At 41.6% G+C, this 14,331-nt stretch overlaps 1 protein-coding gene across 1 annotated transcript in view; it reads left to right on the top strand.

Annotated features, from left to right (window-relative positions):
* Positions 1 to 14,331, top strand: part of Aoah (acyloxyacyl hydrolase) — a 196,278-nt gene that overhangs the window by 146,749 nt on the left and 35,198 nt on the right. The window lies entirely within an intron of this gene.

Consider the following 14,331-nt stretch of genomic DNA (forward strand, 5'->3'; position numbering starts at 1 on the left):
GGTAGAGATGGGGAAGAAAACTTACAATGTACTCATTGACTACAGCACTCAGCTTAATTACCCAACATGTTAAAACATTTTTCTCAGAATGGGGAAGGTATGAAGCTATCTACACTGCTACAGCTTAGAAAAAGGAGCTATGGACAGGTCAAGAGCTTTGTCCCAGGTCACAAAGATAGCAAGTTACATGCTTAAAACTTCTGCCCACCTTGTTTAATGCCACCAGACACCAATGAAGGCCATTCCTCCACTATCCTGTGATCTACCATGATCTATAGAGAAAGGTTATCCTTGCTCTACACAGAAACACAACCAGTAAGGAGTGGACAATGCACATGGAAGCTGCCTGTGACTCCCCACAGATACATGCCCTTTCCTATACTCCTCTGCTTTAGTGAGAAACTCAAAGAGCCCTCAGTGCCACAGAGGCTTGCTTCGAATACAGACTGGAAAAAAAGCAGAAGCTCATTTCTATGGTATATTTTTCATCTTTAGGAAATTATGTCTAATAGTCTGGTTTTTAAACTGAAAAGATAAAATATAGACGAAAGAAAATTGTACCGTGAAATTGGATATTATAGTGTTTTTTTTACCACATTTTAAAAACAAATGGGAAAGCACTGTATCTAAGAAGAAAGATTGGTAGAACATGCCCTAAGATTGTTGTTTGTGAAATTTTAAATAATTATTGCTTTCTTCCCTCCAACTCTACTTTTCTGAAAAGACCTATTTTTTAGATAAAACAAAAAACAAAAACAAAACCCTAGAAAGAAATCTAGTCTAGAAAGAGTAATGGGATAAAGGTATGCACTTAAGGCAGGGTGATTGTTAATCCCAAAATCTACAAGAGAGAAAACAGTTATACAATTCTTATCCAAATTTGAAGCAAATTGTAATTAAATACTGGCCAGGGAGATGGACTCTGGCCAGGCCCACCCCTGGGTTCCTAGAGAATGATCATGAGTCACTTTTTGTAGAAGTTTAAAAATACAAAGCCCATAATTTACTGCATTTTTCATCAGGTCCAATCAAGGACAAACATACATCCTGATATATTCCCTGCCTATGTACCTCCTGCCTACATGTGATCAAGCACATCTGGTTGGTTCAAACAAACTTGTTTAGGAGTGAAATCGTGTGTCTTGTTATTTCCCAAGCACTATAGCTCCCAGCATTCCAGGAAGCTACCTTGTTGTCCTTGGGCAAGTGGGGCTCACAGGTAAACCTTGCTTCTTACAGTGATAAGAAGTCAGACTCTTCAGACATGCACAGTGCAATTGTCCTGTGTGTGTGTGACTTCAGAGTCAACATTCCTCTCTTTCTCAAGACCCAGATATGTCAACATCACTTTACTTGTCCACCCAAAAATCTGATGATTGTAACATGAGGACCGGCTTGTTCGGATTTCTGTCCTGCCCGGCCCCCAAGCTGTTTAGTCTCAGAGAAAAATCACACAAGAGATCTCTATAAGTTATAAAGCTGATTGGACAATTTGCTCAGTCTACTTATTAGTTCTTATGACTTATCTTAACCCATTATTCTGATCTATGTTAGCCATATGGCTTGGTACCTTTTGCAGCTGTCAGCTCACGTGTTGCCTCTTCCATGATCTGGGCAGGAATGGCGGAGGGAGCTTCTGCTTCCATAATACTCCCAGTCTCTTTGCTCCACCCCTACTTCCTGTCTGGCTTTCCCGCCTATACTGCCTGGGTGGCCAATCAGCGTTTTATTAAAATATGATTGACAGAATACAGACAATTCTCCCACACCATTTCCCTCTTTTTTTTTAAACAAAGGAAAAACAGTAGTCCATTTGTTGGGAATGTGGGCGTAGTATTTCAGGCTACTTCCTGCTGGTTGGAGGCGCTGATGATCTTATGGGGACCTAAAGAAAATTTAGAGTTATAATCAAGTCCTGACTGGAGTATCCTGTGAGTCTTGATCATCTCAGGCAGCAGTCTTGAACCTGTTCTGGATGTAGAACTCAGACATCCGGGCCATCTGTTCCTACCAGGGATTTCTCGGGTGGTCGTCCTTTGTCAAACTGGATTTTTCTTAACTCAGAATGAATCCACAGTCTCTCATTTTCTGTGGAAACAAAAGCAAAATCTCTTCTCCAAGGTAACATACCTTTTGACTTCAATTTTGAAGCCAAGGTATTTTCAAAATACCTATCTTGGATTAGTTCAGCAGCATTTATAAACAAAAGTCTTTTAACAGCTGTTGCTCCTTCTTCAGCACTCAAACAATTCAAAGAGAGCATAATAACATACAGTATCAAGATTCTCCATGTATTTTTCATCTTTATGTGGCTTTATTTCAACCTCTATTTCTTTTATTTTTACTTTTAACTTTTGGCTTTCTGAGACAGGTTCTCTGTATATATCTTTGTTCTGGAATAACTCTGTAGACCAGGCTGTCCTTGAACTCACAGAGATCAGTCTGTCTCTGTCTCCCCAGTGCTGGGATAAAAGGCATGTGCTACCACACCTTGAACTCACAGAGATCTGTTTGTCTCTGCCTCCCAGGCATTGGGATTAAAGGTGTGTACTACCACACCTTGAACTCACAGAGGTCAATCTACCTCTGCCCCTTGAAGTCTCAGAAGTCAACATACCTCTGCCTCCCAGGCATTGGGATTAAAGGTGTGTACCACCACACCCAACTACTCTCTTTCTTTCTTTTTAACTTTAAGAACTTTAACTTTTATCCTGCATATGTTTTTAACACACTGTAAACCATTTAGAGGTTTTCTTCCTCTTTGAATCTCTCTTTACTGTATATCTCTCTTTTTCTGACTACAGAAGTCTTTTAGGAGAGGATGAAAGCCGTGGCTTTGACAGCTGAATCCAGCCCATTACTTAGCTTTTCAGCCTCGTGGCTGAGGTACCAGCCAGAGCTGTGTTCACTGCCACAACCCTATGGCGTTTCAAGGTCCTTGCCAGCAAGCAAGCTGCAGCATTCTGCTCACAGACCACACTCAGTCAGATTGGCTGCCTGAAAGAGTCAGAGTTTGCCCTGGCAGGACGGCTGGCATTTTAAAACAGCACAGCTTTTTTCCTGCTACGGCTGAAAACCAAAAAGCATGTGTTCAGCTTTTCACCAACACCATTTAAGTGTTTCATGGCAAGACCTCTTAATGAGCTGCAGGGTTTTGCAGCTAAAGTTGAGTCAGGAAGCCTCTCTTAGATGAGGGCACTTGCTTGCCTCTAGCAAGCAGAGCAGACCTGAGAAATTGCTGTTACCAAGAAAATATTCTTTCCCAAGCTTTCTCAGGCTTTCTGTGGATTCAGTTATCTATGTCTGTGTGCCATATGTAATATGAGGGGCCGGCTTATTGGGGTATCTGTTCCCGCCTGGTACCCCACAGCCAGCAAGTCCCAGAGAAAATCAATCACAGAGAGATCTCTATAAGTTATAAAGCTGATTGGCCCATTAGGTCAGGCTACTTAATTAGTTCTTATGACTTATCTTAACCCATTATCATTATCTATGTTAGCCATATGGCTTGGTACCTTTTTCAGCTGTCAACTTACATGTTGCTTCTTCGGTGGTCTGTGCAGGAGTGGCGGTGGGAGCTTCCTGCTTCCCAGAATATTCCTGTTCTCATCGCCCCGCCTCTACTTCCTGTCTGGTTGACCCGCCTATACTACCTGCCTGGCCAATCAGCGTTTTATTAAAATATGATTGACAGAATACAGACAATTCTCTCACACCAGATAATCTTTTGTAAAAAACCATGAAGACCAGAGTGAGATACTCCAGAGCGCTCCGGCAACAAGGAGTAACCAGTTCTCCTTGTGCGTTCTGCTGTCTTATCAGCATACATTCCTTTAAAATTCAGGTTGTCCACAGCAAAAGGCAAAGAGAGGTAAGAGGAGGGAGTCATCACAAAGAAATGCACGTGAATTCAGTGCAAAGTCTCCACTTCTGTCAGTCCAGTGAATAGGAGCTGGAGAGGAGATTTCTTTTTCTTCCATTTGCATTCCTCAGAATTATACAAATGTTCACCTTGTCTAACATTATTGCTTCTTTGAATAATGCTTCTCATCAGATCTTCTAAGAACATAATTCTAAAAGGGTATTTTTAGTTTCCTATAGTCACCTGTTATCTAAAGTCCTGGTTTTATTCTCCAGCTCCTTTCTAATTTTCTGTTGCTTTTCCTTGCTGTGCATTTTCTTTTGATATTATGCAGCGTGTAACCTGACTGCCCACACCAAGTTATTTCAATTACTCCCAGAGGTTTTTATTAGATATAGGAAAAGTCAGTTTTCCACATTCTGCATATGTATGGCTGCATTTACTTTTCAGAACCAGCAAGAAAGATAAAAGGGGAAAGAAACAGTTGAATGGAATATTAAAGAGCTTCTTTTAAATTGTATAGTAAAAATTAAAGAAACAGCTCCTATTTTCATCTTGACTGTCATGTAAAAGATCTTTTCAGTGTCTGCCAATGCGTACAGAGCCTTTAAGAGTGTGAAGTGTGGGGGTCACTATGATTCTGGGAATAATACTTTGATGTGAGGCTTAGGAAGTAGCAGACCTACCCTATCTTCTTATAATCAGAAAGGGAGATGGTCTGCAATGGCCCTTTTAACTACAACCTTCTGAAACAGACAGGGAAAGAGGTAGCCAATAAGGGGCAGGGTCATAGTGCTGTGTGCTGACTCGTCCCTTGCCTTTGCTGACTCGTCCCTTGCCTTACCTGTCAGAGATGAAAAGTGAGATCCAGGGAAGAAAGAGCAGATCCACCCTTTGGTTACCTTACAAAATCTTTCCTTGAAGGATAAAATGGGAACCCTGGAAGTGATACTAGAATCTTACTTGGGGTGGCCTGGATGACAAGCTAGCTTGAATGGGTCATCTTCACTCCATTCTCTCTTGGACAGACATCACACTCAAAGTCGTCACTGTGGTAGGAGTGAGGACTTGGCTTGACTTCTGCAACCCTAGCCTCCCGCCTTGTTATTACTACTTGAGCCTTTTTGACCCAGACAGGCCACCATACATAAAAGAGATACTATAAGTGCATTTGAGTATCACAGGGTTTGGTGTGGAGCGGTGGGCAGCAGGAGGGTCGAGAAACAAAGTTTCCTAAACATTCATCAGCAGCACACCACTGAAGCAGCTGCTGTCAGCCCCATGTGTACTATTCTTTATTCAGTAGTTTTAAATTAGTCCCATTTTCAATGTCAAAGATTCTCAAACAAACATAGCAAATAAATGTAAAAGATACACGTCAGTGATAAGATCTGGGCTTCTCAGAGATGGGATCGCAATGCTTGAAATAGGCACTCAGGTCCCTACAGACAGTGACAGGCAGGAGGAAAGAGCAATGCAGTGGGGCAGCAGATGCACCTAGAAACAAAAGTGGCTCCCTCTGTGAAGAAGAGACTCGGAGGGGAGAGGATCGAGAAATGACGGAAACTAACGATGGCAAGTCTAAGACTGAGAACAGGAGCTAAGGTTCAGAACAGAGAGATGAGCCAGACAAGGAAAGGTGTCACTGGGGTGGGAAGACCTTGGGTTGCTCCCTTCCAGGACTGGGAAGAAAGAGAATCCTCAGCATTCTGCAGGCACTGGAGGCAGAAGGGAGAAGTAAGCACCGAGTCCCAGAGCATCCCGAGGCCAGCAGGGGTGGGGCTGTGGGATAGCCTTGGCTGCTTGAGCTCAGGATCATGCCGAAGGCAAAAACTTAATAAACTGGAGGAGAATTGAGCTTGAGATGTCACTCTGTTTTCAGCAAAGAGCCCATCTCTCAAATACTAAATCATTAGCTAAGGAGGTAATTGGTACCCAGCGGTGGAGGCTGTCATAGACACTGTGACATCCTAAACCACCCGCCATACCCGTGCTATAATACTCCACTCTTCAAATCTGGGAGTTCATTAGTCATCAAGACTTAAGAGGATGCAGAAAGTAGGAGATCTGGCCCTCTGTCTCCTTGTCCAGTTTCATGCCCTCACCCACACCTAAGAGAGCCAACTGCTCCTTCACACAGGTTCTTTGTCAGTGCTGAAGTTGAACTTTCATGGGCTTAGGGTAGGGTCACTTGCTTTAAGTCGAGCTCCCTGATTGACAGGAAACAGAAGGCTTCTGAGATCCATGGCAGGAAGTACAACACTGACCTTAGTTAGCATTGCTAAGCAGGCATTTGCCTATCCAATACTTTTTCTTTAACCTAAAAGCTCTCAAGTTAATTTTAACCTTTAAGGAGGACTAAAGCATGGCTAGCGGTCTTTTACAACTACAATACCACCATGTTCTTCCTTTAGCACAGTGGTTCTCAGCATTCACAGTGCTGCAGCTCTTCAATACATTTCCTCTTGTTGTGATGACCCCCGACCATGACATGAATTTGCTACTGTTATGAATTATAATGTAAATATCTGTGTTTTCCAAGGGTCTTAGAATGCCAAAATAGTTATGACCCACATGTTGAGAACTGCTTTAATATCAAGGACAGGAACCGTACTGAGATAACACCTCATACTTGTGAAAATGACCAATATCAAAAAAAACCTAATGACAAGTATTGACTAGGACATGAAGAAATTAGAATCATGTATTATTGGAGAGAATGTAGAGTCTTCTATCCATTTTAGAAGGTAGTATCTTAGAAGGTAGCATGATAACTCCTCTAAATATGAAAACTTGAATTACTGTATGATTGATCAATCCCACACATAAACATTTATCTGAGATAATTAAGAGCAGGATCTCAAAGAGATGCTAGCATTACATCACCATTCATAACAGTCTAGATGTGGAACAAGGCTAAATGTCCACCAACATGGAAATGGATAGAAAAAATATGATGTTTAAATGCAATACAACACTATTTCCCTTTTTAGGGAGAAGAAAATCCTGTCTAACCCACCAACACATGAACCTCAAAGCAATGTCTTCTGTGAAGCATCAAAAGTAGTCAGACTTAGAAAAACAGAGCAATTTGGCAATTAACAAGGACTTATGGGGGTGATGTAAAACTTACTTTTAAGTAAATAAAAATCCATAAGCCATTTTCTGAAATAAATAAGATTCCATTGCCTTAAAAAAAAACAAACCCTAGTCCTGACCCTCAATTGCCTACTATACAGCTCACAGGCCACAGAGGAAAAGATTTGTGCATTTATGGGATGCTCATGGACCCTGCTATGAATGCCAAGTGAGATTTTACAAGCTCGGCATACTCTTTGCACTGACCGTCTTCCTCATTTTGCTTTTGCAAATCTAGCAAAACTTTTGTGTAAACACTTGGATTGGAAGGTTTTGTTTGCAGAAATGCTAAAATATTTAAGGCACGTTTTGTCCTGGGATAAAGCTTCCCACCACAGAGGGAAGGGGGCTCCCTCCCTGGGCACCCACTACAGACAAAGTGGAGAGCAGAATCCCTGGGAAGAGGCTAGATTAGTTACTGGTGACTGTAAACTGCTAAAGTGTGCTTTTGCAGCTTCACCCGCCTCCCACACCCACTGAGATCCTCGCTGCAAAGCTAATTTGGTCATGCACCTCTCATGTTCTCTGCCAACACCACAAACTCCACACTGAACAAACTTCACTTGGCCTGTCCCTCCCTCTGGGCTTTGTTAAACCCTTAGAAGAATGGGAGAGAGTGGAAGAGACCTAGAGAAGCTAGGGGATAAGGCAATAGTCAGGCCAGCCTGGGAAACTCGGACTATGACCATCAACATAAGCACTTGGCATGGGAGCCTGACACTCTCAGTTCAGTTCGAGGAACCAACAGTGGAAGCAGAGATCTCCACACCCCTACTTACACACACACACACCAGAAAAAGTTTAAAAATGAAATGCACTTAAAAAGAAAGTGCTGGGAAGACTAGGTAAAAAGTCTTAGAGGCAAGAGACTAGAGAAGGAAGGGTAGAGTGGTGGGGTTTAATTGGTTTACTAAACATCTTCACAGAGTATAAAGGAATATTCTACAATATTCCATCCCCTGCCTTTTTTTTTTTTTTTGAGCTGGCAGCCCAAAGAAAAATCCATCCACAGAAGAAAGAATTCATCAGAGAGTATGAGGAAGGAGGCCCTGAGTTCAGATAAGTAGGGTTGGGGTGGGAAGCAACAGAGGCGATTTCCCATAGAGTGGGAAACTGTCCTTGGCAGCTAGGTGATGGGGATAGCTCAGAAGCCATTGAGTGACCACTGAACTGTGTTCTCCTGTCACACCACTGCCCTTGAGGTGAAATACAGGAAAAATGAGAAGAACAGGACACAGGAGAAAGACCAGGTGGCTCTGGTGTGACTGTCTGACTAAAAATCAAGACCTATTATATAGCTCACCAAATTGCCTACAAGGGCCAGACTCCTGTTTTTGAGAAAACTTTCTCTCTCTCTCTCTCTCTCTCTCTCTCTCTCTCTCTCTCTCTCTCTCTCTCTCTCTCTCCGTCTCTCTCTGTCTGTCTCTCTGTCTCTCTCTGTCTCTTCTTCCCTCCGTCTCCCCACACCCTACCCCTTCTCTCTAACACACACACACACACACAAATTATAAGCCATTTTGACCGTCAAAACATGTATATTGATTTTGTGAGACCTATGAACCCTAAGAATTTGTTAGACCTTCCTGACCTACGTTTTTATATTATTAATACTTCTTTCTATAAACCTGTACAGAAACACCTCACTAACTACTTTATAATTACTTTATTAAGAAAAAAATCATTAAGGAGGCCTGCCTGCCTGTGTCTGAAGAAAAACAGTGGAGGAGGAGTCCCTTTCCCTGCCAAGCTCTGAGAGAAGGGAAGGAAGGGGAAACTTTGGGATGTAACAACAAAAAATAAACATGTTTTATTTTAAAATTAAAAAGAAAAGCCATTAGTTAAGAATAAATATCTCAAGATGATTTTACTTAGTCTTTTGAATTCAAATAGCCATTCTATACTTTGAACAATGTAAATTCAAAAGTCACATACACTGTTTATGTATTTTTTTAGGACATTTAACACCACTTTCTCCATAGACACCTGTCTACTCTTGGGTGCGCACTTCTATCCTTTTCTTAAATAAAACAACAATAACAAAATCCTTTTTTTACCCTTAATATTGATCTGCTCTGAAATTCTTCTCTGTGGGATTAGTCTACACCCTGGCTTTCCCTGGGGAGCTGTCTCTGACATAAACCCTCAGACTGAAGAGCTGGCAAGAGTGAGCTGTTACTCCTGCTTCCAGGGACTCATCACCAGCAGACAGGGTGTCCATCAGTATAGGTCACAGGACCATGCCTATAAACCACACACAAGACAACTCACTCTTCTCTCCCCTCCAGAGAAAAACCAGGACAGAGGCAAACCCTAAATTCATAGCAGTGATTCCCTGGCTTTCATTAACTCTATTGTTTGGATGCCATTCTCTGAAGCAAATCCAGAAGACTTCAAAAGGTCTTTGTGTGATGCAGATTGATAGATGATTTGACCTCATCCAAATCCTAACCCATCTTCACCTAATTTTGTAATGAGTCACTTCTTCAATTTAAGCCCCCATTTCTATCTGCAAAGTTAGGGCTTTAAAGGAAACTAATCTCAACTTCATCCACATTCTAAGACTCTGAAATTATAAATTAGAATGTTTTGTTTTTCAAAATACTTTCTTGGTTGTTTTTGTTTTGTTTTTTGTCTTGGGGGTTGTTATTTTTTGTTTCTTAGTTTTGTTTTTCAGAGATCAGGTCTCACTAAGCAACCCCGGCTCACCTCTGATTCACGATCCCCCTACCTTGGCAAGCACCGCCCACCCAGAAGCTCATGTTTCTGTCTTCTTTGTCACTGACACTTAAAACTCAAGGGGATTTATGCTTTAAAAAAGAAAAAAAATCGTCTTTCTTTTCCTCTTGGAAGATGAGCAGTTGTGGCACTGTATCTGCTGTCGTCAGACAGAGCTAAGGAGCTAGTCCCTAGGACAGTACATTGTGGAGCTCCCTACGCTCCATCACAGGTAAAACAGGTCTGTCTCTGCAGCCATTCTAGTCCCATCACAGTATCTGAGACTGGTTCAAGACAAAGCAGAGCAACGGCCCCTGCTTACTGTGTCTCTCCCGGTCACCTTTCCCATAACTGTTTTCCCAAAATCTCTCTATCTATAGTCTAAGAAGATATATAAGTCCAAGTGCTAGCCAGCCTTTCAACATACTCATCCCTGAGCGCTCAGCCTGTGCATGAGCAATGCACATGATAACAAACATCTATTTATTTTCTCTTGTGAATCCATCTTTGGCCAGTTCAATATTATGAGAACCTATATTAGCTGAGCACAGGAAGGATGTTCTTCTTCACCTGGATACCACAGAGTGACCAGCAGAAGTGGGCAGTGGCTTTGGAGGGGCACATTCTAATAAGAACAGGCATGACAACAGTCACCTTGTGATAAGACATACTGACAGGAAGACTGTGCTTCCACAATGAGCAAGAGCACTATCAAGGCTGATTCTAGAGCCAGAAACACCACACAGGACGTACTGCACAGAATGGAGACCAGGACCAGTTCTTCCCATAGCCTGGATAATGATGCTTTACCCAGAACCTGAGCCCATTAGTCTAGGATCAACTCTTCAGGCCATCCTTAGAGGCTGGTGTTTGGGTGTGACTTTGTTACATGCACACATTCTGGCAAATATCAAGGGCCAGCTCAAAGCTACATACTTTGTCCTCAGTGAATCCACAAGACAACGCTACATCTGCAGATGAGGAAAATGGGGCTAAAAGAAGTTACATAACATATCATGATCCATTACCTCTTCAGTGATAGACTTTTAACCATGTCTGTTTCCTTCTGAAGGTCACATTTTCAGCCATGCCACACTGTTCCCTTTCTAGATTGTGGCCTGACAACTGTCATCTTTCTGTCTTGGGTTGTCAGCATTAGATGCCTTAACCCAACACTTCTGAGCCAGTTCTCTTAGTCTCCTTGGGAATGAATAAAATCAAAAAGAAGAAAGAATAAAGAGACAAACTATAATTGAACTATAAAAAAATAATACTGCAGACTAAGCTGAACTCAGTTGCACACGCAAGGGCTCCTTATTTTTAGATGTCCCATGATCTCTATTCTGGAACAAAATAGGTTTGGGACCTTAAACTAACTGAGCTTCCAGTATTGTATTTTTGCCAAAATAATTGTATAACGCAAGTTTAGTCATGAGGAAATGTTAAGACAAACCCAATACTAAAAGCCACTTAAAAAGAATTGGCCAGTAGCATTCAAATTTGTCAAGGTCATAAAGGCAGAGACAAAGCAATCCGTGCAGACTAAAGAGGCCTAAGAACGAAGTACAGTGAATTAGATCAAGACCAAGAAGCAGTCATCAGAGACATTTAAGTTATGTATTTAGATTAGACAACAGCTTTGTGCTCATGTTGGTTTTGTGTTTGATCATTATAATTATTACAGGTTTGCATATTTAGAAAAATCTATGTAAAGAATGTGTGAAGATCTTTGTCCTATTTTTATATTGTTATATTTTATATTATTTTAGCAATTGTTTCAAAATGAAAATGTCTGTAATACCTTCAAAAAGCCTCAAGAACAGCCCTGGAGGGAAGCTCTGAGGTCGCCAGTGTCACACTGAAATAGGGCTCCAGGAAGTATGTGGGGAGCACCACTACTGAGCTGAGCTTTTGATCACAACACAAAACTTCGAAAGGAGATGGCAGAGATTATTTATAGCAGGACATCTAGGCCATTTCTGTTTGGCAAGCCTGAGAGAGTGTGGCCATAGCAGTAGAATCTTTAGTATGCAACTCTTAAATACTCCATCTGAAAACAAAATAATATAGAAGCACCCAATGCCTACAGGTCAATTTTTTTCTCTTAATTATCCAATGTATCTCTAAGATACAATATTTAATAGTAAGAGGAACTTTTTTTTCAAGACAGGGTTTTTCTGTAGTTTTTGGAGCCTGTCTTAGATCTACCACTTCTAGACCATGCTGGCCTTGAACTCACAAGGTTCTGCCTGCCTCTGCCTCCCAAGTGCTGGGATTAAAGGCATGTGCCACCACCACCCGGCAATAATAGGAACTTTTAAGAGAAAGATTACAATATGACACGTATCATTATAGATGAACTAATCTCTCTCTTACTATGTATTAACTTTTCACTGTGTTTAATTCATGTAAGAGTTTAGAATTCAAAAAATCTTTAAACAATGGAGATGCTCTTATCCAAGTGGAACTATTTCTTTGGATTTATTCATACAACCTTGTGACAATTAGTATTAATTGCCAACTTGACAAAATCTAAATCACCTGGGAGATGGGCCTCTGGTCATGTCCAGGATTGGGGTATGTCTTCACTCCATTCATTGGAATGGGAAGACCCATCCATTATGGGTGACACCATTCCCTAGACAGGGGATCCTGGATTGTATAGGCGTGGAAAAAGAGAGCTGCGCACTAGCCTGCATGAATTCATTTTCTCTCTGCTCTTGATTGTGGATGTAGTGTGACCAGACCCTTCAAGCTCTTGCTACCTTATCTACCACAGTGAGCTATGCTTTGAATGGTAAACTAAAGCAAATCCTTCTCCCTAAAGTTTCTTTTGTCAGAGTATTTTATCATCTCAACAAAAAAGAAACTAAGACAGGTAGGAGCAGGGCTTATGACAGCAACCATGTGAAGAATTCTCATTTACTTAGCTAGGATCAGCACTCTTGCATTGCAAATACTTCACTTTAAATGAATGTTTGTCAGTGTGCTGAAGTTGTAGGGCCTTTTCTTTCAATAATCTGTTTTGTTTAGAGCTTTAGATAAAAGGCACCAACTGGAAAGCTATCTGCTGTGTCTGCAGACAGCTTAAATAGTCTTGAGGTTTATGTAAGCATGGAGGTGCTTTGCCTTCTCGTCTTCATTGTCTTGCTGTTCAATTTAACAATGAGTTCTAGAAATAGAAAGATGAGCAAGGTAAAGGCCTCACCTTCATGGAGGTCATAACCAAACGGGAAAGAGACAAACAAGAAAGGAATCACAGTTCCATCAGTGTTACTGGGGCAAAAGTAAGTTACAACCTCCAGAGGTGAGAGACACTTAACTCTGAAGAAGTAGATGATGTCACAGCAAAGTTAAGATTTAAGCAGCATCCAAATGGTGCAAGGAGGTGGTGAGTTGGGTGGGTTGGGGCTGAAGGCAATGGCTTTGGGGAGAAGCAGCAGCACTCAACTGCTAACAACACAGGCGAAAGGTGATTGTGAAGATGTGGCACTGGGAGGTAGCGTACAGTCACAATTGGAAGCATATTTTACCCTATCCAAATATTTTTAGGGAATTTGTCTTGCTTGTGACAGAAACATTTGTGATATGAGGCATTCCCAGTAGTGGAAACACTGTCAGGAACTGTCACAACAAACGGTTGTTAAATGCCTGGGATCTGGGGCTCAAGATCAATATCTTAGTCTCAAGACTTCTGTTTATTGCAAACAAACATTTTTAGAAGAGAAGAAATGTAAAATTCTCACTTTTTTCAACAAATCTTTCTTCTGAAAATGCTTGATGAATTATAGACATGTAAGAAAAATCTACATCATTTGAAATTGAGTTTATGTGGAGAAAAGAAATTGTCAGATGATATGCAAGCGTGGTCTGCTAGAATACTCATGAAATAATACCAGAGAAAACTAGATAATGCTATCATAAGAGAGGGATGGTCCCTGAATAGCTCTAGCTTTAAAAGCAAAGAGAAATGGGGAACCTCACAAAACAGTAGGGAAAGACCAGAGTCCATTTCAGAGCAATTGGGTGGTTTGGGGAGTTCCCACTCGCAGTAAGGAGGACCAAAGGCAACAGATGGCAGCAGCCATGGCTTACGGCAGGCTCAGAAAATCAGCTCTGTGCTTTCAGCAGTGGCTATTTTAAAGCACAGGAGGGGGCTAAGGAGATGCTTCAGTAGGTAAGAGGATTTGCTCTGCAAGCATAAATGCCTGTGCTCAAAACCCAAGCACTCATGTAAAAAGCTAGACGTGATTGCTTGTTCCTGTAATCCCAGCATTCAGAGAAGATTCACGTGGATCCCAAGAGCTTGTTGGTCAGGCAGACAAGTGAAAATGGCCAGCTTTCAGTTTAGTGAGATACTCTGTCTCAAGGCGATTTGGCACAGAATGGCAGAGGGAAACCGTCAGTATCTTCCTCTGGCCTTCATGCTAGCACACACAGACACACCTCACACATGTACACCATATACACAAGAGCAGGAAATGAGGACATAAAGGTGGTGGATGCCTCACTGAAAGGAAACATCTAGAAAACCCTATCATACTAGAATTCTGCATCATACTGGAATAGCCACAGGATGCCATAATAAAAAGATCCCTGTTTTATGGGTGTCTGGG

Source organism: Myodes glareolus, chromosome 14, assembly GCF_982192425.1.
Source record: "Myodes glareolus chromosome 14, mMyoGla1.1, whole genome shotgun sequence".
NCBI classification, from domain to species: Eukaryota; Metazoa; Chordata; class Mammalia; order Rodentia; family Cricetidae; genus Myodes; species Myodes glareolus.